At 32.6% G+C, this 20234-nt stretch overlaps 1 long non-coding RNA gene across 1 annotated transcript in view; it reads left to right on the top strand.

The window, feature by feature from the left end:
• The window catches only part of LOC126810205 (uncharacterized), a 35218-nt gene extending 16391 nt beyond the window's left edge, over positions 1 to 18827 (top strand). The window contains exons 3-4 of the long non-coding RNA XR_007675101.2: positions 14071 to 14127; positions 18464 to 18827. This is a non-coding gene — a long non-coding RNA (uncharacterized LOC126810205). The remainder of the gene's footprint in view (positions 1 to 14070; positions 14128 to 18463) is intronic.
• The last annotated feature ends 1407 nt before the right edge of the window (positions 18828 to 20234 follow it).

Consider the following 20234-nt stretch of genomic DNA (forward strand, 5'->3'; position numbering starts at 1 on the left):
GTGAACATTCAGTCAAATACTTTTTGTTTCTTACAATGTTTATTTCTTGACGTATCGAAGCATAGCTTGTCAATATAAGAACTCGCTTTCAATTTCAATCATATCAGTTGACAACATCACACTACCAACCTTAATACAATGAATAGAAACCCTAATTATCAACGCGTCGTTGCGTCATTTTCTAGATTTATTAGACCTAAGCCCCACCTATTTCACGTTAACTGACACGCATAAAGTGCATGTTTTGGTTGCTCGCGCATTTGATCAATTATTGGAGTTTTTATTTAAGGGGCGGAGCTCTTTTCCATATGTATTCTATGCAATCGGTAATATGTGACGTATTGGTGTTCTACTGGGGGGAATCAGACATGGTGTGGGAATGAGTTGACTCAATAGCGATGTCTGGTTCGCGTTAGTTCCAATGTCAATCATTGCTTGCGTAATTTATTCCGTGTAGGTTTCACACAAACAGCCAAGGGAGTGTTATATTAACTTTCTGACATAGCGTTAATACACCAACTAAACGGTGCTCATATATAAAAGACTACATTATTTTAATTCACAGCTCGTAAAATTTGTAAACGGTTTTATGTAGAATATTCTACACAATAAACTAGATCTCAATAATTAGTGAATAAAAGGTAGTTTGGCCGTGACCAGTAATACTGTGAAGCAATATAATGTTTTATAGCCTATAATGTATGTGAATACCTTTTATCAGCTATTCATGCTATATATTCAGTTTTCGCTATTGGTATCCGTTTAAGCTTAACACTTGAACTATCGATTGTACCCCGCTTTTTTACAGGGTATTGATATCACACCATTAACTTTTATTCACACCTTGGCTTACTTGAGGAACATATCAGTTCAAACTTTCTTAACGATTGGAAAACAAGGGTTAGCAAAATTCCAGTTGTGATTGTATGGCAAACCATAAATGTAGATGTTTTGTCTTTCTAGAACGCCTGATAAGTCTTATTCACGAGGGGGGGGGGGGGGGGATGGCCGAATGGCGAGCACGTGCGCGCTGTATCATAAGGTCTGTCATTGAGTCAACTGGCGTTGTTTCGAATTCCCGGTTGTACGTGACAAGGAGTAGGGTCACCTGTCCAACCTCGTGGGTTTTCTCGGGGGGGGGGGGGATAGATGGCCGAATGGTTAGCACGTATCATGTATCATAAGGTCTGTCATTGAGTCAAATGGTGTGGTTCCGAATCCCCGGTTGTACGTGACGAGGAGTAGGGTCACCTGTCCAACCTCGTGGGTTTTCTCCGGGTCCTCCGGTTTCCTCCCACTGCTAAAGACCCCTACGCGCATGCAAATTATTGAAATAAAATTGAACATGTATTAGTCCCGAAATGACCTAGTTTGTGTCGAGTGGACGTTACCCCCCCCCTTCCCTCTCTCTCTCTCTCTGTTATTCACGAAATATTACAATGTGAAGAGCAACTGTTTACTTCCAATATGCCATCTTTTAAAATTGTGTCGATTAGTAAATTAAGTTTGTAAAAGTTTGAGGAGTAGTGAAAGGGGGGGGGGGGGCTGGCACGGAAAGGTGTCTTGGCGTAAAAGAACCCGCAACCGTTGGAAATCGATAAGAATAGGCGGTAATGCCACTGTACGGACAAAATTTCGCATGGTGAGTGTACTTTTCTTTTAGCCCAGTTAGTGCACACTCGAAGGACGTTAAACCCCATTTTATCTGATTTCATTTCTGTTATGTTGTTGTTGACACTTGTTTTCATTTACTGTCAACACGTTACTGTTTATTTTAGATCGTTCTGTTAAATGTTCTGTGCTGTTTAAACGAAAAACAATTAAGCGAGAATGTGTGTTTACTGTAAGCTGTTGACCAAACACTGAGAAACATTTACTTCTTCAACTACAGCTGATGTATAGACTGTAGCAATTTCAATTGACGCACTGCCTAATTCTCATTTCGACTTCCATACTATAAGGTCCGAAACTAATAAGTGATGTTCTTAATATGATTTTTAAATCCTGTATCATTCCATAATATACTAAATGTTATATTCCGACTTAAACCAGGCATAATATATTGTTAAGATGAAATGATTACAGGGGTGCACAAAAGGTTAAGTTTAAACCTATGAAATGCCATTGAAACCTAATATTTAGATCTGCTAAAAGAATTATATTAATTAATGAAACCGTAGACTCTATCATTGTTCAATCTGCTCTCTTTAGTCGTATTAATCTATTATTACTGTTGGTCTTCCTATATAAAAGCCTGTATGTTAATAGCTTAACCATAGATTAACAAATTGCTGTGATATTTACATGGCTTATAACTCTTCAAGTTCATCATATACACCACGAAGCTTAGGTCAGTATTGATTGACACCCAGTGACCATCTTGTAGATTTCAATAACGGTCTTATCGCGTTCTTCCGCTTTGCCGAAGCAGTTGATTTCTTTCAATGATAAAAATTGTGGAACAGGAAAATCGATTTGTATGTGTGTTCACGAAACCAGAAGCTCATATGTGTAATAATCATTTACAATTTTATGAACAAATCTAATGGAATTCTTATTGAGATGATCAGTCCCCTTAATTCATTCATAATGAATACTACACGTGTCAATATAACGTTCCCTTTAAAAGGGAGGTAATCGGTTGTTCCAATGTAAATATTGCTATGTTTGCTTGCACATGGTCAAGTTTCGTGTATCTTTTTTTTAACCAGATTATATTTTGGAAACCCAAACCTACCATTATGATGTAAATCAAGATATGATAACATTCTCTTCAGAGACGATATTCTCACAGACTCAAAAAGATTAAGACGACAACAGGGAAAAAACAGCCATTGTCTTCAAATTGCGAATTGCTTTATAATAATGCGTGTCGGTTTATAATTAATGTGTTTTAATTGTTATGTAAAGGCGTGTCTTCTATATAATCTGCTGTTATCTGTTGACCTTATTTCATCGCCAAAAATATCAAATTCATCACAATTTTTGAATGTGATAAAAAAAAACAACCTTTTAAACCCATTTAGTTTGCGCCTGATACTATTACTGTAATAGATATAAAAGTTTACCGATTAAAAAGAAATAAAATAGGAAAATGGAATAAATAAAACATTTCAGGGATGTTTGTAAATAATGATCACCATGTCACGTATTGTTTCGATTTTAAATATGAATATTTTCCAAGTTCACCTCCTTAGCATGCATGGAAACCAAATAGTGGAATAGAGCATTTAACGATAAGAGAATATTAATTGATTGTACATGAGTATGTCAAGGCATCACCTTAAGACATTAATGGCTACATCAGCATCTTATAGGGATTGATACTTATAAAAAGGTATCATTAAAAAAACACAATAGAATCCATGATAGTAAGACTACTGACACCAGTAAGTTGTGGCTTTTCAATAAGATGTTTGGCGCCCAATATCCACACTTTATTCATCAGGTAATGAGAAAATTATAAATAATTTAATCAGTTTTAGACTTTCAATCTCGTGATTAGAAATACTGTGAATCATAAAACGTGTATATATACAGCATCTAAAAGGTAAAGAAATTAATTTACTTTCGCAGCATACGTCACCGGTTTTCACATTTGTCCAAATGGACAAGCTCCAGATAAAGCCAGATATTGAGGAGTCAGTCTCATCTAAGAGGTGAAATTGTTTCATGGACATAACACGGGTAATATCTATTCAGGGACATAAAATGAACGATATCTATACAGGAACGGGCATAAAACGAACATACCATACGTTTCTATACTTTGGCATTACCTTCAGGAAACTCGCTATTTTTCGGTCAAATTCTGAACTCAATATCAAAACTATACAAGACACCAACCCGTGCAACGCGTGGTTACTAAACTAATATTATTATATAATGTATATTATAACGTAGCTTATTATCACCAGTATTAATTAATATCATACGAATCTCTATTTAGTAACTTATGACAGACGTAGTAAACTTATTAGCCAATTTTTTCTCATTATTTTGTCTGGTACAGTACACTTTTCACAGTAATAAAACCTATTTTTAATAAGGAATATATTTGTATGTTGTCTCTGTACCTTTTTGTGTTAAAACCAAATATATAATACACTTCTACCGTAGAAATATATATATTATCAAACTTATTTTGTCGGAGAGTAAAATGAATTGAACGATGGAACACAATCGTTGAATGTTCATATTGTAACCGTCACGCTCAAAGGTATATAATGCTACAGTGTATCAAAAAGCACCCCTCCCCCAACACCATCAGAAAACCCCAATAATAAATGTATGTACTTTCGCTTGGCATGATCTAGGACAAGACGGCATTATAGTGCTGAAAGCAGTCCAATTGAACTCATTTCTATGGCCAACTAGGTCTTCTATTTCTATATCAACACTTTCCAGATGTGGTCAGTAACACAGTAACTGGACCATCAGTGACCAGAGGTCATTAACTATTAAATAAAGCGAAGCAAATTGATGTCATTAATAGCAGAGAGTGAATTTGATGGTCGGAAATTGAAGTGAATCGATAGAAGAGTTTCCGTGCATGTTATGAATGGAACCACTAGATATCATTTCCATGCACTAACACGCTAATGCGTAGCCAAAGTAGTTTTCTCCGAGGAAAACTTTCTCTGGAGAAATAACCATGGAGAATGAGCTAATTGATGTTGATATATGACCCATTAACCTGTTTTCGTGTAAAGCAAGATGATACCACAAGACTCTAATAAGTTGGGATTTCTTCCAAATGATTCGCTATTCCATTCGACAAAGTATGAACACTGCGCCATACACTAAAGCAAAATATCAAATTGAATCCCAAACTGCTAATTATAAGAACCTGCTTTAGGAAACACACTTTTTGTAAGCATCTTCATATGTTTTGAAACTGCCTCGTGTACCACAACCGTTCGTTATATATTTGAAACAGAGATTAATATATTGAATTCAAATGTTGATCCAGATTTAGAGATTCCTCATCTTGAGGCGAAGGGCCGATAATTTCAATTAGGTCCATAGTATACTTGGACTTATTACAATTACGTTATTTATGTCTTTAAAGGATTACAGCATCAATGAAATGAGCATTGCATGACGCTGGGTGTTGTGCAAGTGTCGGGTATGTTTACTTGAACATCTGGTACCCCTTCTCATTGATGTATTTGACTAACATTGCATGGAAATTTGTAAAGAATTGGGTCATAATAAGAATTATTGCCAGCACATTGGCCTGCTGAAAATTTAATTTATTTATTTTATGCTTTATTATTGTCATATTGAATGATTATATGAAAAGATAAATAAATCAATTATTTATGATTATTCATTATGTTTATTAATTGACCCGTTCAGTTATAAACGAGCATTTATTTATTAGTCTTTACAAGCAGTGGCCATCAGATCATAAACTACTACTCTCTTTATTAACCATTTGAAATAAAGATTTGTTTGACGTCCCTAATCAATAGAAAAAAAACAAATAAACGAACTGAGGTGTTCTCCGGGGTGCAATACAAGTACCAGGCATTGTTAGGAATATAGAAATGAATAGGTTCGTGGTATCTTTGAAGAGCAATATCAACGATTGGATTAGTCAGCATGGTTGGTAGTAGCCTATAGCAATTAGTACTATCTGCCAGAACGGTAGCAAATGGCCGTGAATTAACCGCATGCATTTGACATACAAATAAAGAAAGTCTAAAGGGCGATAACCTCGAATTCATATTCTTTATCTATTTTGTATAGACTATACGTCAAAGTAATAATTGCTATTATGTATGTTATTTATGTAATTATAAAAACATTTCTTTACTAATGACATCGGCTAGTTTACTATAACAAAATGATTACCCCCCCCCCCTCACACACCCACACACCCACACACACACACCCACACTTTCAAATTAAGTTAGAATACTTCAACCAAATGATTGCGTATTAAAAAATTACAGAAATCCATTTTAAGTGCCTAGTAAAATATTGTATGCTTCAGAACTACTTTATGTGAATGAAATTCATTTAAGATATCGACCTTGATATTCAAATGTCCTTATGAATCATGTGTAGTATTTTAGTGTAAATCAATCCACCTCTCCTACAACTTGACATAATTTTAAAGTTCACTGAGTTCTGTACAGGCTTGATTTTTGTAAAAGACCTAGATCCCTTCTTTTTGAAAAATTACACATAAAACTTTTCGATAGTTTGCTTTTGTGTATTTTGCAAGTACGTGGAATTCTATGAATACCCTTGAGTATGCGCCCTCTTCAATAAAAGGTGTAAATAAGTCAATAGGCTGTAAAATAAGTCAATAGGCTGTAAAATAAGTAACAATATATTATAATAAAAGGTTACACCTGGGAAAAATATCAGCTTGTGGTTCTCTTCCAGGTTGACAATCAAAGATCAAAATTATGTTCGATTTGTCCTTGATTCTGTAATACCTATTATTGTAACAATATGGCCTATAATGAATCGATCATAATAAAGTTAAACAGTGGAACAGTTTCACTAATCTGTTTAAATACGACTCAATGCTTATTATGTTATATACAATATAACGTTGGCACAAAGATACATTTATATTCCCTGAAACACAAATCTGTGGGGGAAAAGTCACACGCGAAAACTTCGTTTGACTTTAAATGCTAAGTAGGACAAAGAAAACTTTTACAATTCGACACTTGGCGAAAGTACCGCAAGATATTCTTGACCCTTGTTCAATAGCGGAAACATTTTCTCTCAAATTTCTCAGAGAAAAAGAATTGTGTCGAGGGCGACCGTTTGCAGCAGATTCTCAAAAACAAGGAAACCAAGCAATTGATATTTACATTTAATTATCAGACAGACACAAATCTAAACCAAAATAAAAAACAAAAAAAGATTTTCTTGATTCTAGACATTATTAGTTTTCAACGTTAATCACGTGATGTAATTGAATGTCACTCATTGGTTTGTACTGAACCAGACGATAACAAAATGTTGATGAGATAAAGGTGTAAAATTTTCAATTGAAAATGGATTGTTGTGAAATAAATCATCTTAAAATTCTCATTTAAACTCGGCAACACAAACACCAAATTCTCCCACAGATTCTTTATCAGCTAATTTGTCAAACGGAATTTTTGAAACACCAAGTTCCTAAATCCTAGCTCTGAAAGGGAGGGATTATCCCCGGGAATTAATATCGTTGTTTGTAAATGTGAGCTGGTGATAAGCCGTTTTAATCTTTCATATTCATTCTCTTGTTTTGTGTCTTGTAAAGGTTTGGCCCTCTCTCTTTCTGAGGATATAAACTATTTGTGGTAGATTTAAGAAAGTTGAAAGATTTGAAAGAATTATCTGTGGCCTTATCCCTTCATGAGCGTAATTGCGCCAGACCAGTTATCACCCAATGTAGACTATTCAACATGGACCGTTGCTGCATGGGATAATGGTACTACTTAATGAACTTATTTTTCAAATATACCAGATCTCTGATGCTTTAATATTTTGTCCATCCGTTATTCTGAGTATGCCTTGATCACGTTGTCCCCAGAAACCGAATAGGGCAATTTGAAACCTTAGTTTAAGTGAATCACTTGTCTTAGATTTAAATTAAAGGACATATTATCAGCTCTGTAAATTTTGGTGATACGTGGCGACATGTTGCTTTAGAGGCTGACAGAAAGATATCCCAGCGCTTATCAAATGTATTCAGCTTATGTGTCGTATTAGCACCCAGTCGACGCCACCAACGACATATCTTGTGTATACAGTTACATTTTCTTCCCAATTTCTTTTATTTAGACATGGAAATAGTTTCATTGTTATTTATTTACTGTTTCAAATTATTTGATTTAATGTTTATAATTTGAAAACCAATGACACGTTAATAAAAGGTTTTCTATCTTATTGTTCTTATTTTAATTCCTTATAGTCGTAGTTTCATAAAGTTGTTACTTTATTTACAAACAAAGGTATAATTTCACCATTTTTGCTGTTGAAGTTTTTCAAAGCAATTTTCTGTCCACTACTCAAACGGAATATGTTATTTTTCCATTGGTAGATATGTAGAATGTGGTGTTGAAGTGCACCTTTGTTTTAGTATCTTTAAAGAATATTTAAGTTCAACAGAAATGTCGATGAATGAAAGTTGTTCGAAATTTCAAAAATAAGTTTTCTTCGTGATTTTGACCTTTCGTTTATGACCCCAACATGTATTATCATAATCATGTGCTATTTTCAAATATTAACCTTTTTCAAAAGATGATCACACCATATCACAATAGATTTATAAATATGGCATATTGTTGTCTTTTTTGTGAATCCGTGGAGTGTTTCCCTGCAGGTAACTGCCTAATTCACTGCATTATATTGTTAAAGTTGCTCCCTGTTAAAGGACCACATGTTCTTTTAGTGTTGTAAATAGACAACTCGCTTGGTCAGAGATCATAATAAACATTAAGTTAAACTATGGGTAGCTATATATATATAGCTTGCTGGAGATTTATTGCTCACTATATTGAAATTAAGTTAGTAAAAAAATCAAGGCATTTTTCCTTGTATTCAGATATTATGTTAATAAACATCTGGTGACCATTGGAGACAACTGCCTCTAGAACAGCAACATACTACCATTTTCTTAGTTGGCTGAAACATTTGTAGTCTTTACAATCCAAATGATGCGATGGTTACTTTATGACCTATAGGCCTTCAAATATTTATTCTTAATTTGAAGGGGATCACGTGGCTAAGTGGGTAAGACGCTAGCTCGCTAGCCTGGAGGTCGGGTGTTCGATCCCTGCATTGGCAGAGAAAGTTCATCCAGATTTTCCGGCGTGGTTCTCCCTTGTCAGTGATGCAGGACGGAGGGGCTGACAAGGAAAGCTGTCTAGTCGTTCGGATGGGACGAAAAACCGAGGTCCCGTGTACACATTGGCGTGCACGTAAAAGATCCCTTGGCAGTTGGAATTCGATATAAGAGTAGGCCGTAGTGCCGCTGTCCGGGCAAAATTTCCCTCATAGCACACTGTATGGCGTATGCCCGTCTTCATTAGCCCAGGTTAGGAGCAGAACAGTAGGACGTTAAACTCCATTTCATTTCATTTCATTTCTTAATTTGAAATGAGAAAGTATAATGCTCGGAACTAAGCTATTTTTCTACCATCGTATAAACGTTTTCATCCTTATTGGCATTGCCGCGATTTCTAAAGTCTGTTCTAGATGCTTAGTGACATCTTCTTTGAACTGTTCTGAAACCAACTCCCGGTAAAGATGTTGCCAAAATGTCAATTATTGTTAGCATTTGATTGAGTTATTAATATCATGATTTTAATGAAGACGGTTCTTATTGTTATGTAGTGTAAGTATTTGAAGTATGAATATGTTGCATTTTTAAAACTGCCGCTTTATCAGTGTCTGTAGATCAACATAGTTTCATATAAAGGACACACTTCATAATTAAAGCCAGTATGTAATTCCATATAGTCTGTACTATTATCAACCAGTGATATTCTCATTTAATAGCTGTATCACATTCATAGTAAAACTATCTATTAATATTATTGTCGTGTCATTCAAATTCTTGTCATTCTCATGTGAACGATCATTTGGTTCACGAGACCCAAACCCGAGATGAATTTGGATTTTACACAATTGTTACCAACACGCGTCAGCTTTTCTTGGTGCTTGATTGGTAACTGTTTGACATTAACTATACGATATCGCACTACCCGAATAACAGCTGGAAATTATCTTTTAGAAATATTTCCATTGGCTTGTCACAGACCTAAGCTGGTATGTCTCGTATGTTTTAAAGACGTCATTTTGTCTAATCGAATCGTTTTATAAAAAGGAAATTTAATCGTTTGATTGATATATCATTGTTCAAAAAGATTTTCCATGTTCTTGCTTGGAACTCTTTCTCGTTCCGATACATATGAGATCATGAAAATATGACATGAAGCCATTAAATAGTAATTTTCAAGCTACCAGTACATCCCATCTGTTAAGAGGTTAAGTAATAGCACGTATCTAACATTAATCGCCATAAAACTAGGTTTGTTATTTCTGGTTCTATTCAAGTATAATTATACAATAACATGTTTCTGGGTATATGTATATAGCTTTATTAATTATGAATTTAAAATGGGGGGGGGGCATATCGACGGTAATCAGAAATTAGCCAAACCTGGATCTTTCTGACAAAAAACGCAGCTCCCGTTAATAAACGTTTCACCAAGAGTGGATATTAAGGCTAATATGACATTGGTTTCGGTCGTTAAATCTCAATTTTCTATGAAGTTTAATTTATTATCTCATTTTACTTTGTATCCCGCTGAGCTGCCATAATACTATTTAATACCTGCCCATCGACCTTTTTTAAAACTCTCTCTCAACACTTAACATCGTATAGACTTTATACACGTATTCCAACAGGATTTCTATATGTACATGGTACAAAAGATTTATTAGACATACTATTTACATGTACGGTTACTTATATACATGTACTGTGGTTGATCTTTCAACCGAAAAATATCATTTTAAGGATTTGGTTATTATATAAACAAACAGTTTATTGTCGTTATAATGAGAAATATATAATCTCAATTTTCTCCTTTACTTAAAAATATCTTCAGTTACATGCTTTGTTATTGAGTTTAGGAGAATTAAGTAATATCACCCATGAGCAGCAGACTATTTATGACTTAATACTATGGTACATCAATCATGACATATCTTTACACATTTTTTATATATTGAGGACACATGTAGAGGTATTCAATATCATATTCCGTTAATTCCTTTGACGTGCCTGACTTGCTTCCATTCAAAAGTGAGAATGGCGCTTTTACGGGGACACTTTTCTGAATATGTTGTAACTTTTTGGGTGATCTTGATAGTGCATCTATGACGAGCACTGCTTGTAAATGGTACGAAATTTAACTGGCTGTGGCTTTCTGAAAATTCTACTAAAAATCTCAGTTCTTGACAGTATTAGTTACCATTGTATTGCTTCAGGAATATACCAAAAGAGCAACTCAAGTATCTATAATGGTTCCCCTGGTGTATAAAGAAAAAGGGTCGTTGTAGTCTGTGTTGTTGGCAGATTGTTGAAATGCTTTCTATATGATTGTTACAGAAATATTCTACAGGATCATTACAAACATATTTCTTTCTTTTCGATTTGTCAAACCGATTAAAAGGTGTAACTTGAAATTCGTGGATTTAGAACATCCGGAGTCAAATGCTCATAATGTAGGCCAGTTTAATAAAAGAAAGGGCACTGGACGAACTTGCTTAGGGAGGGTGTTTATTGATTTTTAAACAGGAAATAGTAGATACAGATATTGTTGAATTTCAAGCATGCGAAAGGTACCGAAATGACCTTTAAAAGTGTGTCGCCTAACATTAATTGTTTAATTGACGTTTAAGTAGAAACTAGGTAGCCAGTAAAATATCTTTTTCAAAACTCGTGTTTTGTATAAAGCTATGGTTTATTAACTCTGAGTTTATTCCAGCATTTTATGACTTTTATGGCCTATGGTATTTATTTCCACTTCATTATCCCAAGAAACTATTAGGTTGCCTAATTAACATATCTATTCTGAGTCAAGTGAAAATCATTGATGGTTATTTTTTTAAAGAAAAGGAAAGATTTAGTGTATTTTGAGAGTAAATTTATACGCAGTTTGCATTAGAAAACGATGCGCGTGCTCCTTTATAAACATCCATTAACTTGTTGATATTCCTCCGCGTGTTTCGACTTTACCAATCGACGTTTGCCATTTTTCATTTCTTTCAAATGACTGATTGTAATCAACACTTCTTTTCACTGGATGAATAGAAAAGAAAAGGCAACCGGAGTCTTGTGATTTGATGATCTAAAATGTCGATTTTCACTCAGCACACAGATTTTTCATTTAAATAAAACTGATTAAATTTCGTGTCGTTTTACTCGGTCCTTTTAGAAATCTAAGTGAAAGAATGGTTGCTTAATGTTTGGCTTATAAGTGAAAACTCGTTGTCACTTACTTCTTAATCCACGTGTAAACAAACGACAATGGCGGCGATCGAAACGTGGTCGAAAGGTCAATTTCACAAATGAGTTACATACACAAGCACACCGGTAACAGATGCCAATAACTTAATATATATTGTAACTTCAAGTGTTATTTGTAAATAGTTGTATAATAGTCAATGATAGATGATTGACGTTTAAACTGATTTGATCAACTTGTTGAAACTACTTGCTAAGTCCTATACAGTTATTGAAAATATTCAAATTAACTCAGTTTTCATTCATTCATCCAACCGAATACAGATTTAATCAAATGATAAAATATTTTGTTTAGGTTTATTTGTAACTGTAAACGGTTTTGTATTATTGGAATTAAGGAAAACTGTTTGAAAACCAAATTACGTTAAATGATCTGTAATATTGATGGTGTCGTATCAAAGATAACAACCAACTTCATAATCAAACAAATTTTTATCAAGTTTCGCATTGGCTCATTATCATCATTTAAATCTTTAATAAAATTGTAAATCTTGGGACGATTTGTAAAGAGAATTATTTTTGAAAATGTACAACCATATTATTAGGTTCAGGGGACAACAAACAGTAACAGACATTAATAGGCTTTATATCAACAAGTGTAATTATTTGGAATTATTCAGATTCAAAGTTTTAACAAATTAACTGTACAATTAAAAAGGAACAAAACCAAAGTTTGTTGTAGGCAAAAATCTTTGTGTAACATTAATGAATGTATCTGAATATAGGTTCATAAAGTATGTATGCTTAACAGGTTAAAAGTGTTAAAATTATGTATAACTCTCTACTTGTAAATTTCCAGAGTGTGAAAATGTCAAGAAAACGTCAAAAATCGGACATAACTACACATCCAGCCCAATTTACCATCCTCCATATAGTTTATGTGACGTCTCGGTAAATCACGTTACAACGAACATTTACGAGAGAATATGCAAAACTTCTTCGACATCTCACACGTGCGTTTTTCTTTGTTGTGTTTAAAGAGCAAATCCTGTCAAGTTTTTAGCAAGGTTTCTATTACTTCATTAAGATGGCGAAATTTCAATTTTATGCGAGGGGGGGGGGGTGATTATTTATAATTATTATAATTATTATTTTCTTTAAATTTAAAAATCAAATTGATCAATTACAAAGTTTAGGGTTTGGGATTATATTTTGACCAGGATTCGAGGAGTTCCCCTCCCATTTCAAATGTACAAGTTCGCAATATAATTTCTTTTTTAAATTTTTAGTCAGGTAATTGATATAAAGCGTAAATTTTGCAACAAAACTGCCAAATATGCAATTCTGAAAAATTCTAAACATTCTTTCTTTGAATTCCCACAGCGATAATTGAAATACTCCACTACCATGTCGTGTTAACTTGAATTCATCTTCGTCGATGGGTTTGTCAAAATACTCCTGGGTTTTCAACAAGTGTTTATAGAGTTGATTTAGTGGCTGTGGTTGTGGAAGATGCTTTGTTCGAACACTTGTAGTTAATATGTCTGTTATTCATGTCAGTTTCCACAGTTCAATCTCCAAGATGATATTTCTCACTGGAATAATCACGTCTATTAATCATGAATACCATCAATTGCAATTAACGACTGGATATTTTAAGATGAAATATAAAGTCTTTATGGCACGATTACAAAGTTGCAAAAAGAAAAAAAATCATATTATTGTATTGCGTTAATTTTTTTTTTTTTTTTTTTTGTATAATTGAAAATTAAAAATAAAGTAATTGCCTCTGACAATTATTTTATTTTAATAAAGACATTTATTATTCTTTCAAAATGAAGCACGTATGTTTAAGGTTTAAATATTGACAAAAACATCTGGGGTTTTATTTGCTGTGGATTGGAATCACCATTTAATATGCATGGTGTTCACTGCTGAATAAAAACCTGCGCCATATTACTATATAATGATGGCGATCGATGTTTACTAATACTTTCTTTTATAAGTAAAATTATACTTATATATAGTTAATCACAAAATAATTCATTTACTGTAAATTCATTTTCTTATCATTTCAGGTTATTTTATATCGATAGAAATGGTAAAAGAAAAAGACAAGGGTTTTTGTTTATCTGGTACGTATTTTCTATGGTTATTTCATAAAACAAGGCGTCCCAGTTGAAGTTCTTTAGTTGAAGAGATTTACACTTAGAAAACTAAGCCATTTTTACAGTCGTATTTATAACATCTATTTTGTAAATTAAACGAAATTTGAAAGAAGGTGAATGTAATAAAATGGGGTTTAACGTACCCTTGTTCTGCTCCAACATGAAAGTAGGTAATCTGGTCGTGTGACAGAAATCATCAAGTGAAATAGTATGAATTAAATATTTAATTATTGATAACTATTTATAGAAGAAAAAATTTATAAAATATATTTTGGTGATTCTAAACTTTCTTTCTTATTTAACACCAACACATAATGCATGACGATTGTATATTTGTTTAAAAGGCGTTTTATAGATGTCGTTAAGCACTTTATTCATCTTTAGAACTGAATATACGTATTATGTTTTATTTGTCCTTTGTATTCTTGTAAATAAGGAATCTCTATTTTTATTGCTCCTGAAATGGAGAAAAAACGTTTTTGTGTCAATACAATTAAGATATAAATGGGAATGATAGTTAATCGATGCTTTTTATTTTGCTTTTAAAATATTATATAGAGGAAAATCAATGATGTGGCAGAGAAATCAATTTATATGGTTGTCAGGGGGTGGGGCTTGGTTTATTATTAACGTGAAGAGGGTGGGGACAATAAGTCCTATCTTGATTTACCTTTTCTCACCTCACCTTTTTTTCTAATATCAACAAGACAATAAATTATCTCTTATCGTTTCACAAACTGTCACTCTTGTACAGTCTGAAGGCGGGTCTTAACAGGCGCCATTTTGTGTTTTAGTCTTTCAAATATCTCTTATTTTATTTTAGTTCAGTTCACCAGACTATAGATTAAATGTAAGGCGTATTTCATTTTCTCAGCTTCCTAATTAAAAATTGTGACACCACTGAGAATTTTGCGATTATTATCCGAGTATAAGAATGTATAATTTCCATCTTATATTTCGGGCACCAAGCTGTATAATTTGTAGACGAAATGTCCACAATAAATTGAGAACTAGATTTCATGAGAATAAATCATAAATATGCTATTTCTATATTTAAAAGAATGATAATGTGCTCAATTCTTTACTCTTTCCCAAGGTTCAACCGTTTTACTGTAACAACTATAGGAGACGGTTACATTAAGAAAATACTGTTTGCGTCACATATTATTTGGGTATATGCTTGCCATTTTCATTAAATATATTGATTTTTCTACTGAAAAACTAAAAATAAGAGACTTTTCAACCAAGAAAGGCAAAATTAGAGACTTCTAAACTTTTTAGGAGGTTCAGTTTTCTGAAGATTTCTAAGTCGCCTATGCCTCTCTGTGGGTGTTTCAATATTTGTGTTTTATAAAAACATTTATTGAAAGTGACCGTCTATTCTAAGAAAATAAAAGAAATAGACCCACACTATAAGGATTGTATTGTAGTAAAATCTAAAGAAATCTTCATATTTTTAACTTGGTGTCGTAACAGTTCTTAGATTATTTTATGTTTGAATTCAAATTTACATCTGAAACAAATGAATCTGATCGAAACATGAGTTATGAACAAATTCTAAATCCAAACAAAACTTCGTCGCCATTTTCCCCCTGGGCGTGACATCGAAACAAGAATACATGCATAGTTAGACGTTAGTCGATTGTAGGATATTAGAATTCTTATACACAAATATTGTATATTTTATAAAATATTTACAATGTTGTATAACATTATAATAGTATGTCCGTTTTTTAGAGTCGACAATCAATAATATTATTTGGTGATATATTTTTAGTTATTGTCTGTGAATAGTTGGATTTCGTTAATTTTAAATTCAATGTCGGCAGTTTTAAGTAAACGCAATGTCTGTTTTACTGAATATATTTCATTGTTTTTAATTTTTAATATATTATAGCGTTTATCAAGTAACGCTTTTAGAGATAATAAAATTTATTTAGAAAATATGTTAATTTCAGTCTGGCGTAGTGAATTCTAAAACAAGGTATCTGATTAAATAAATGCACTAACAAAGCCACAATAATGTCTTTATATTTCATAAATAATAACTGTAGACAGAAACTACGGACAATTTTCTGGAAATAATTAGATTCATTACATACTATTTACTAATTTATTGTTTTGAAATATGAAAATAATGGTAAATGTTAAGAATGTAAAATATCTATAGAAATAGTAGAGTTTGTCACATATTTGCAAATTTAATTATTTTTATACATATTTTGCAATTTGTTATTTTCATTGATTAGCTTTTCAAATCTTAGTAAATTGGTTTTGTGTTGTACTATTTTTGAACAATAACTAAATTTGATTCTTCTTAAATGATGCACTTATTGACACGAAATCCTTATTACGTGAGTATGATGTAGGCTACACTGGCTCTGAATAAGACGTGAATATAAATAAAACACCATGTTTATTTTTTCTTCAATTTATATATAATATTATTGTATACAAATACAGGACTGAATTTTCGTTATTCGTGTATGCCCCTTTTCTTGTAAGTAAGATTGTTGGCTAATAATATGTATTGGTGAACATGGCGGTGAAAGATCTATACACAAATTTTAAAAACACGTACTTTCTGATTTCTTGTAAGTAGACCAAGTTTTCTGTTAACAAAAGAGAGTTGTATTTATTCAGGGTATATTTGATAGTTCTAATTAAAACCTGTTTATCTGTATAAATATATTGAATAATAGCGTGCGCCTGTCAGCTTTGTATTCCTAATAAATTCTATTAATATTTTAGTTTTTGTGCGGCCAACAATTTTCTTGTTAATAGTTTATATAAATAATTATAATACGTTATATTTTTAATTTACTTGATTGAATTATAGTAAGTATTCGTAATCATGCAATTAGTGTAGAATAACAATTTTATTTATACTAAAGGAAATAGTTTTCTTAAAATAGACTAAGCAAACAAACTAGTTTACTGTGGGATAATAAAACGGGTGGGCCTATTTTAAAAACAAGTAACAGCCTAGGCAAATTCGTTGCAATTATAACTCTGTTACATAATTTCGTTTTATTTCATTGAAAAATGAGTATATGATAAGATATAATTTATTTTAACATATCTGCGTAATATACTCATAACAATTTCACCCGATATGTAATTGTTATGTTATTATTATTTTATTCCTCCAATAAATGAAAACAAAGACTAGCCCAATTATACTATTTTAGTTGTTTGTCTATTGTCATATAATGTTTGAAAGCTTCAATGGTGACTGTAAAAGAACAGATTGTGTTTTACCGTTTTATTTAATGTCTAGATGACCCTTACATCTAAATACAAAAATTTCAAGAATAAGTTCCATTGGTCTCATTATAACGATACTCTCTCCTATCAGTTGATGTAAAACATGAATATATGTTTTATCTAATATTATAATTAGGTATTTAATATTCGTCATAAAATTATTTCAAAGCAACTTTAATCAAAAGAGGTTTTTTACTCTGTCAGATAAGAGATATATTCGTTTTCAAAACATACATAAACGTTATTCTACCATTAATTTAAAACATAGTCTGCCTTTTTTATCAGTATAATCCGTCAGCTATCATTTCTCGCTTTTTTAAATTAATTTTTGCATAATAAACTAATTTTTATTTCTATAGACTGACTACCGATTACAAGTAAATCGCAAATTTATTCAATAATGTATAACATTGTATCTAACAATATGGTTTGATTTGGGAACAAACATAGGCAATGATAATTATTAACATTTTTTGCGTTATTTCAAAATAATGTTATCTGATTACAGTTACTTTGAAATATGTTTATGATGAATATTAATGACCTTATTATAATATAAGATGAAAGAAATGTTCATGTTTTACATCAATTGAAGAGGGAGGGTATTGTTATAATGAACCTGAACAATAACCAAGGAGCTTAGAAAAGGGTGTTATATCCCTTTAATTGTGAAAGTATAAGATGGCGAAGCTTTGAAATTCCAATATTGGTCCCAACAATAAAAATTAAGACCCTGATTAATATTGGATAAATAAACCTAATTTTTGATGTTATTATGGAATAGAACAAACATATAATCAAAAGATTTGATAAACGACAAGCAAGTGCTAAAAGATCAAATTTAAATACAGCCTGATTTCACATGTATTTGACACTTCTTTAAATGGTGTTCATATTCGAGAAATTTGTATGAATTAATTTTTAAATTTCAAAGTAAAGGGGTTTTTATATTTCATTTTGTTATGGGGTTTTTTTTTCGTTTTTTTTTTTTTTGACACTGAAAACTCATGTAATTTTATGTGTCCATATGTTTCAGGGATTATTGCGATGACAGCTGGAAAGAAATCCCTACTTTGACAAGCAAAACAATGGTAAAAGGGTGCCATTTGGTATATATGCCTGCGCAAACAACAAAATGACAGGTAATTCTATGTAACACGGAGTCTATAATTATGAGAGATATTTGATGCTATCATGCCAAACAGACAGACTTGTCATTATAACTATATTGTCTATAGTCACATAAATTAAACGCGAATGCTATGTTAATATTTTTGGTGAAACAATAACTGTTATTTGTCATATTATAGGTTAATAGCAATAAGAATGTAATCTTCTGTCTTTAAAACGCTTGACTTACAATTATGGTTGGAGACATTGCGAAAATTACCTATCATTCTATTGTAAAATGATATTATTTATTGAATAAAAAATGTTTAAAGTGTATTTAACCCTTTGAGTTCTTCTTCAATGGATGGTATTAAATAGTGAGGGTATTATTTCAGCTATATGTGAGTCTATCTGTCGGCTGATTTGGATGTGGATAGATCAGGGTGAATCGGGGGGTTGATTTATACACTGACGTGGTGTATCATTACTGATGGGCTCTCTCCTCGTAAAACACTGCCAAACAAAGACCCGGATTGAGGTGAAGGGTTATCCTAATATTTAAGTAAAGAAACGTTGAAAAGATTTGTGAGTAAAGAATACAACTGATTATAGTGTTAGTGATATAGGGTAAGACAAAGCTATTCGGTTAGCTTATGGACTGCGGGGTCGCTAATTACAACCTTTATAAGTCAATGGCATTACCCTTTAATAAGGTATCCAGGATCGAGTTAAAGTAATACCCAAAAGCAACAGCAGATTGACTCTATACATTTCCCGGTTCAAAACACAGATATTAAACAAGGGCCACCATTTATTTAAATGATATCAGGGTTCATAATACTCTCCTCATTGACTTCAATGTTAAATCTATGCATTCCTTGGCCTATAACATTTGTTTCAACATGTATAACCACAAAGTCCCCAAAAATATTGAAGGGGGTAGACCATGCCCGGTCAAAGGAATCTATAGGCTATGGCGCCATTTTTGTATGTGATTCCCTAATTATTGTCTGTTTACTGATACGTCATGACCATTCACGAAAAATTGGCGGAAAATATAAATTCAAGCACTCTTGTTCGATTCTAGACCAAAAGTCAACACAAATGCCATTTTAAAACTAGGGGAAATAAAGAACGAAAGAAAGAAAGAAGAGGGGGGGGGTAGGTATTATATATAGATGCACTAGTAAATACTAGTCTGAGACCATCAAGAAAAGGCGAACTGGGTTTCATTTTTTGTATACTAGAGATCGATGCATGGATTGTATGGAATGCACATTTGGGCAACGCATCCTCTTATAATAGCAAATTCGGAAAGGGGGCATTTCGGTGAGAAGCATAACACGTAGCCTTATGTCCTACCGGAAATCAATCTTTAATCACCGGACAATCCCCTGCACAATACCAATGCTTTAACCCACCCGTTTCTCCTATAATTGTCGAAAATGGCGCACCATACTTAAATATTTCATGACTGGATATAGCCTTACTGCTGGTTTGTGTCTTAAAACGCCATAAAACAGAAGCTAATATGAAGGTGAACTGGTGATATATTGAACTAAAGTTGGACAGTGTTAATCCTTGATTTCACCCTTGCTACTCAGCAGAATATTTCTACTGTCACATGCTAGCCGAATTAAATAAAACATCTATTAAGATATCAAAGTGTATTTCCACAGCATAATTAATGAGGTCAT

Source organism: Patella vulgata, chromosome 2 (assembly GCF_932274485.2).
Source record: "Patella vulgata chromosome 2, xgPatVulg1.2, whole genome shotgun sequence".
Lineage (NCBI taxonomy): Eukaryota > Metazoa > Mollusca > Gastropoda > Patellidae > Patella > Patella vulgata.